This window comes from Micropterus salmoides, unplaced genomic scaffold (genome assembly GCF_014851395.1).
Source record: "Micropterus salmoides isolate LMB-PRFRI ecotype aquatic unplaced genomic scaffold, ASM1485139v1 Ms_hic_scaffold_5, whole genome shotgun sequence".
Classification (NCBI taxonomy): domain Eukaryota; kingdom Metazoa; phylum Chordata; class Actinopteri; order Centrarchiformes; family Centrarchidae; genus Micropterus; species Micropterus salmoides.
In genome coordinates, this window is record NW_024044237.1 from 8,150,897 (window position 1) to 8,158,682 (window position 7,786).

General features: G+C 46.3%; 1 long non-coding RNA gene and 1 pseudogene across 2 annotated transcripts; both read left to right on the top strand.

The window, feature by feature from the left end:
- The first annotated feature begins 1,098 nt into the window (after positions 1-1,098).
- LOC119888871 lies at positions 1,099-3,666 on the top strand (annotated as a pseudogene).
- A 637-nt stretch (positions 3,667-4,303) lies between these two features.
- On the top strand, positions 4,304-5,463 carry LOC119888873. 2 transcript variants are annotated; one of them, XR_005441964.1, is made up of 3 exons: positions 4,304-4,484; positions 4,824-4,982; positions 5,200-5,463. It is a non-coding gene; the product is annotated as an uncharacterized LOC119888873 (long non-coding RNA). The 2 variants fall into 2 exon arrangements; XR_005441963.1 differs by having other exon boundaries at positions 4,304-4,982.
- Positions 5,464-7,786: the final 2,323 nt, after the last annotated feature.

Consider the following 7,786-nt stretch of genomic DNA (forward strand, 5'->3'; position numbering starts at 1 on the left):
GTCCGGAGGTTTCATCAGTCACTCTCCTTTGATCAGGTACTCGTAGATCTCAGAGTTCTCCACGCTCTGTGTGGTGTACACATTGACAGCGAGACTCTCCAGAGCGATCCACTTCACCGGCAACTTGGAGACCGAGCCCTGTCTGTAGTAATCTCCGCTGTAGATCTTATTGGAGAGGCCGAAGTCTGCGACACATGTCCTCACTCAGCCTGAAACACACGGCAAACATTTCAATAACACATTCTGCTGCTGGACACAGTGATAATATCTCATGATATCTATTGCTCGTTTGTTTCTCCCTTGCTGCTGTGACACGGTGAACAGAATAAAAGATTTGGACTTAAATTAATTGCAAACCTCATTTCACAGCCTAACAGTTATTATTTTATCAGTTATTGTTTTTATTTCACTTAACTGAAGTGTTTTTTTCACACCCAGTGCTACTTAATTTTACTAAAAAAACGTTGTTTTAGTTTAGTTTTAGTCTAAAATCACCTTTCTAATTACATGGTACATGGGCTACTATTTGAAGTCTTTACCGGTTACTTTCGCTTCCAAAAAAACGCTGGGTTCCCGGGCACGTTGGGGTGAGGGGGAATGAACGGGTGGATAATATTGCAAAAGAGAGCTTAGGAAGAGAAGTAGATGTCCATGTATTATTAGGGAGAGTGGAATTGACAGAAAAAATTAAAGAGGGCTTAATAAAAAACTGGCAGAGAGGCAGACACTACTTTTCTATACAACCCAAAGTTAGGAAGAGATGTTTATGTAACATTTTGTCCCGCATGGTTAAAATGTGCAGGTTGAGGTTGGGGCACTGTGGATTAAATTATTCTTTGTGCATTGTGGGGAAGCATGTTTCTGGCTTGTGTGAATGTGGGAGTCTTGAGACAATAGGGCATGTTTTCCTGGAATGCAGAAAGTATAGGGCAGAAAGAAATGTACTCTTTAATAAACTGTCAGGACTTGGAGTTAAGGCTTTTTCTGTTTTCTCTTTGTTTGGGCACAGTGACAAGCATAAACTGATCTCAAGGCAGTCCTTCAATTCTTGCATGACACAGGATTGTATGTAAGAATTTAGTTCAAACTTTGACCTGTGGAGGGCAGTAATACGCTCATAAGCGTCTACACTGCCGGAATCTTACAAAAAGAAGAAGAAGAAGCCGCGCTGTGCGCACAGACGCTCAGTTGAAGATGGCGGACACAGAAGGAGGTGAGTCCACGTTTCTCTGCAAACATCTGAAATCTTTACCTGGTTCTAGAGTGGACCTTGTTTTAGTGCATCTGGTTCCGGCTTTAGTGCACCGCGTCTCGTACTACTGGTTTTTAGTTTCCGTCGCGCGCAGTTCTTGATGTAATCCGGTTTAAAGTTACCGAACTTTGTCCGGATCCGTGTTACCCAAGTTCTTAATCTGAACCCTGTGTGCGTTAGTTCGTCTCGGTTCGTGCACCTCCCCCGCTCTCTCAGGAGGTCCAAGTGTCACGAGTCTGTTAATGTGGGACCGCGTGCTTCCTGGCGGCCTCACTGTTAAAGTACACTGAAAGTAAAAGTACTGCATGTTAAAGTACTTGTAGAAGTATAAATGCATCATGAGGTGAAGCAGGATTTTCATTAAATGGTGAGAAATGTAGTCATGGTTACCCAGAGCTGCTTGTTCTGTGGGGGGGGGTCTGGACCTGACCGCAGGTTTGATGACCGAATGTGTTTGCTCGTGTGTTTGCAGCATCAGTGAAGGAGACGAAGGCGGTCAGCGAGGAGGAAGTGGGGGTGAGTCGGAGTTCACCTGGCTGAGCTTCAGGTGCATTTGTTCAGACAGGTGACGCCGTGTGTTTGTGCAACAGGAGATCCAGCAGAGCGGAGACTTCTTCATCAAACCAGAGGCCAGAGCCGCCTCGCTGGACACGTCGCAATGAACTACTACTACTTACTGACGGTGAGACTACGGCTCCCTGAAGGGGACAAACATCAAAACCTGAAGTTTAGTCTTTAGCGTGTGAAGTGATGAACCAGTTTATTCATTCTCTGAGCGGCCATCTTGTCGCGGTCTCCGCCTCTGCCCCCGTTCTGGGGGCCTCTCCACCGCGGTGCCGACGTCGTCTCGGCGTTCTGCCTGGCGATGACCGAAACTGCACAGAGAGCATGACTCGACGCGAGTGCCACCAAGACGACTTCCTGTACTGATCACATGGTGCTGAGACTTATAGCAGATTAGTTTAAAATACGAAAAATTTATCACTTTGGAACAACAAGCAGATAAAATATCAAACACGGGACGCATCAGTTTCAGAGCACGAAACTGACGGCGCTACCAAAATAAGAGCCTGGCTATGTGTTTTCCTGTCTTCATACAGAAAGTGAAATCTGATAACTTTCATTTTGTTTCCTGCAGAATTTTGATAAACTGAACATCCGGACAGCTCATTACACACCTCTGCCGCTTGGTAGCAACCCTCTGAAGAGGAACATCCATGACTATGTCAGGTAACCGAGTGATGCTAAGCTAACATGCAAACAGCACTGTCTGGTAACCTTCAGCTAATGCTAAGCTAATAATGCTTGAATAGATGTTTATTCTGCTTCCTGTCAGGACGGGGTTCATCAACCTGGACAAACCGGCGAACCTGTCGTCTCACGAGGTTGTGGCGTGGATCAGGAGGATCCTATGGGTACTGGGACGCTCGACCCGAAGGTCACCGGGTTTCTGATCGTCTGCTTGGATCGAGCCACGCGATTGGTCAAGTCCCAGCAAAGTGCCGGTACAGTGACCACTTCCTGTTTCTGTAGACTAAGAAACGTCTCCATGTGGTATGTGAGCACACTGAAGCCCAGCAGCCCCCTCACTACTCTGTGTTTGTTGCAGGTAAAGAGTATGTGGGAATCGTTCGGCTGCACAATGCGATACAGAGCGAACACGCACTGGCTCGGGTAAGTCTGACCACTTCCTGATTGGATATTTTCTTGATTGTTCTGCTCTGATTGGCTGGCTGTCATGTAACCCTCTAAGCTCTGCAGGCCCTGCAGACACTGACGCTCTGTTCCAGCGACTGCTGCTTATCGCCGCCGTGAAACGTCAGCTGAGAGTCCGAACGATCTACGAGAGCAAACTGATCGAATACGACCCCGAGAGGAGGCTGGGTAAGATCACTGATCGGCAGTCACGTATCGAACGACTATTGATTAGGTTCATCAGTGACGTCACGGTGATGTCAGAGGTCACGTGATTCTGTGTTGCAGGCATCTTCTGGGTGAGCTGTGAGGTGGGAACTTTGCATCCGGACTCTGTGTGTTCACCTGGGTCTGGTCCTGGGGTCGGAGGTCAGATGCAGGAACTGAGGCGAGTCCGGTCTGGAGTCATGGGAGAGAAGGTCGGCATCACTTCCTGTTGACCTCAGATCCAGAGCGTGAACTGAGGGGAACAAACTCCGCCCGCTACACTGGTGTTAAACTAGGATGCTGGATCAGATGTTGGTTAGCTGACTTAGTCTTAACCTAATTGGAGGCGCGTTGGCATAAAAGTGATGTGTTCGGCCGCGCAGGCGTTTTTTCACAAAGGTCCTCAGTAACGCTGAGTACAGATGGCGTGTATTAATACTTGTCCTTAGTAACGCCGAGTAAAGATTGCGTGTATTAATACTTGTCGTCAGTAACGCAGAGTGCTGATGGTGCGTACTAATACATGTAACGACTGACTTTCACCTCCTTTTGGACCTCCTTTTATAGCTCTGTTTCTTGGATTCACATCATCTCTTGGCTCTTTCCTACTGCACCTGAGTCTTGGAAAGTCCCTGACTGCCTGCTCCTCCTCTCTGTGTCCTCTGCATGCACTCTGCTTGATCATGCCATTTCTTCCATAACCTGACTTTTGTGGAATAAACTGGTGTTTTTTGTGCTCTGTGCTAGAAACAGGACATTCTTACTGTGATGGACTATATTGATGTATGTTTTGTAATACAAAATCTGCTTCTATATTTTCCTTTGCAAGGTATTTTTGATGCTCCCTCCCTTTTCTCCCAAAGCACACGAACTTGCTCACACACACACGTGCCTGGGCAGTTAGATACAGAAAGGAGCGCATACACTCAGAGCTGTAGAGTTTTAACACTGTGATCCTAACTTTACACTATAAAATAATGATATAAACGCCGACTGCAGATGGTGCGTATTAATACTTGTCCTCAGTAACGCAGAGTACTGATGGTGTGTACTAATACATTTTTCTTAATAACGCTGAGTACAGATGCTTTGTATTAATATTTGTCCTCAGTAACGCAGAGTGCTGATGGTGCGTATTAATACTTGTCCTCAGTAACGCCGAGTATTAATACTTGTCCTCAGTAACGCCGAATGCTGATGGTGCGTATTAATACTTGTCCTCAGTAACGCCGAGTGCTGATGGTGTGTACCAATTTAAAATCTTGTTTCTTTTCATTGAAAGGGTCTCCAAGGTGACGGAGGAGTCATGTGAGTGATTGCTTCAGCAAAGGTAAACTCACCTGGTCAGACGACCAATCAGAAGTGTTTCTTCCCCAGGAGCTTCAGACGGGCTCGATGTGAAAATAAAGCTGACATAAATATCCACAGAGGCTCCTGATTGGCTGAATCTGTGAACCTTCAGGGCTGCTGACTGTTTAATTTACACCTAATGTTTAAATTGGTGCTCTAGTCAGAGGTGGGCCCTCCCACACCTGAGGGGGCTCACCTTCATGAGGGGGCGGGCAGAACGCCGCTGTGAGAGCACTTTGTCACAGCGACCACCTTTTCTGATGGCGTTTTTTTCTGACTTTGTGTTGGCTGACGAGTATTTGACCTTTGTGCTCTGCAGAAGAAGCGGGAGGCGGCAGAGAGCGACGGCGAAGCTGTGACGCCCGGCACGCCGTCTGCAGAGGACGTGAAGAAAGAGAAGAGGGCAAAACTGGAGGAGGCGGGGCCTGGCGGTGCAGCCACGGAGCCTGAAGAGGAGGGGACGGAGCCTACGACAGAGGTGAGTTAACTTTGAGTTCAGCGTTCCCTCGTCATGCAGCGACCAACACGCCGGTCTCTGAGCACCCCGGTACACGATCCTATGAACCGGGTTGTCAGCCAATCACAGCTGACCTTTAAGTATCGATGTCGTTGTTGTTGGCAGATTAAATGAACGATAAGAAACTTTATCGATCGTCAGAGTTGTACAATGAGTAACGAGCTGTCATGTCCTGCAGGTCGAAAGTGCGAAGAAGAAGAAACAGAAGGACAGCGACGTGTCAGTAAGGATGCCATATCAGCAGGTGAACAGGAAATGGACTCTACCCACGTGACACCTGTCTGAACGCAAAGCATTCTGGGAGTCTAATAACAATGGACTGCACGGACGCAGAAAAAAGAGGACTGTTTGTTGTTTTTTATAAAGATGTTATGTTTTTGCAGCTGTAAATACCTGAACAGGAAGCCTGTTTGTAATTTCAAATTAAAAGTTGTTTTCTGTATTTGAGTCTTGATGATCTTATTAAGGCTGCAGAAACATTTATTTTTGGATCTATATTTTTGGTGCATTAAAGTTACATTTTATTTATATAACAGCCGTTACCTCAGAGCGCTTTCAATAAAGACCAGAGGCCTGGACAACGAGTGGGGTTCAGCCTAGAGTGAACTGAGGGGAACAAACTCCGCCCGCTACACTGGAGTTAAACTAAGACGCTGGATCAGATGTTGGTTAGCTGACTTGGTCTTAACCTAATTGGAGGCACGTTGGCATAAAAGTGATGTGTTCGGCCGCGCAGGCGTTTTTTCACAACGGTCCTCAGTAACGCCGAGTGATGATGGTGCGTATTAATACTACTCAGCAATGCTGATTACAAATGGTGTGTAGTAATACTTGTCCTCAGTAACGCTGAGTAAAGTTTGCGTGTATTAATACTTGTCCTCAGTAACGCCGAGTGCTGATGGTGCGTATTAATACTTGTCCTCAGTAACGCCGAGTGCTGATGGTGTGTAGTAATACTTGTCCTCAGTACCGCCGAGTGCTGATGGTGTGTAGTAATACTTGTCCTCAGTAACGCCGAGTAAAATTTGCGTGTATTAATACTTGTCCTCAGTAACGCCGAGTGCTGATGGCGCGTATTAATACTTGTCCTCAGTAACGCTGAGTAAAGTTTGCGTGTATTAATACTTGTCCTCAGTAACGCCGAGTGCTGATGGTGCGTATTAATACTTGTCCTCAGTAACGCTGAGTAAAGTTTGCGTGTATTAATACTTGTCCTCAGTAACGCCGAGTGCTGATGGTGCGTATTACTTGTCCTCAGTAACGCCGAGTGCTGATGGTGCGTAGTAATACTTGTCCTCAGTAACGCCGAGTGCTGATGGTGTGTAGTAATACTTGTCCTCAGTAACGCCGAGTGCTGATGGTGTGTAGTAATACTTATCCTCAGTAACGCCGAGTGCTGATGGTGTGTAGTAATACTTGTCCTCAGTAACGCTGAGTAAAATTTGCGTGTATTAATACTTGTCCTCAGTAACGCCGAGTGCTGATGGTGCGTATTAATACTTGTCCTCAGTAACGCCGAGTGCTGATGGTGCGTATTAATACTTGTCCTCAGTAACGCCGAGTGCTGATGGTGTGTAGTAATACTTGTGCTCAGTAACGCGGAGTAAAATTTGCGTGTATTAATACTTGTCCTCAGTAACGCCGAATGCTGATGGTGCGTAGTAATACTTGTCCTCAGTAACGCCGAGTGCTGATGGTGTGTAGTAATACTTGTCCTCAGTAACGCTGAGTAAAATTTGCGTGTATTAATACTGGTCCTCAGTAATGCCGAGTGCTGATGGTGCGTATTAATACTTGTCCTCAGTAACGCTGAGTACAGATGGTGTGTATTAATACTTGTCCTCAGTAACGCCGAGTGCTGATGGTGCGTATTACTTGTCCTCAGTAACGCCGAGTGCTGATGGTGTGTAGTAATACTTGTCCTCAGTAACGCCGAGTGCTGATGGTGTGTAGTAATACTTGTCCTCAGTAACGCCGAGTGCTGATGGTGTGTAGTAATACTTATCCTCAGTAACGCCGAGTGCTGATGGTGTGTAGTAATACTTGTCCTCAGTAACGCTGAGTAAAATTTGCGTGTATTAATACTTGTCCTCAGTAACGCCGAGTGCTGATGGTGCGTATTAATACTTGTCCTCAGTAACGCCGAGTGCTGATGGTGTGTAGTAATACTTGTCCTCAGTAACGCGGAGTAAAATTTGCGTGTATTAATACTTGTCCTCAGTAACGCCGAATGCTGATGGTGCGTATTAATACTTGTCCTCAGTAACGCCGAGTGCTGATGGTGCGTATTAATACTTTTCCTCAGTAACGCCGAGTGCTGATGGTGCGTAGTAATACTTGTCCTCAGTAACGCCGAGTGCTGATGGTGTGTAGTAATACTTGTCCTCAGTAACGCCGAGTGCTGATGGTGTGTAGTAATACTTGTCCTCAGTAACGCTGAGTAAAATTTGCGTGTATTAATACTGGTCCTCAGTAACGCCGAATGCTGATGGTGCGTATTAATACTTGTCCTCAGTAACGCCGAGTGCTGATGGTGCGTATTAATACTTGTCCTCAGTAACGCCGAGTGCTGATGGTGCGTATTAATACTTGTCCTCAGTAACGCCGAGTGCTGATGGTGCGTATTAATACTTGTCCTCAGTAACGCCGAGTGCTGATGGTGTTTAGTAATACTTGTCCTCAGTAACGCTGAGTAAAATTTGCGTGTATTAATACTTGTCCTCAGTAACGCCGAATGCTGATGGTGCGTATTAATACTTGTCCTC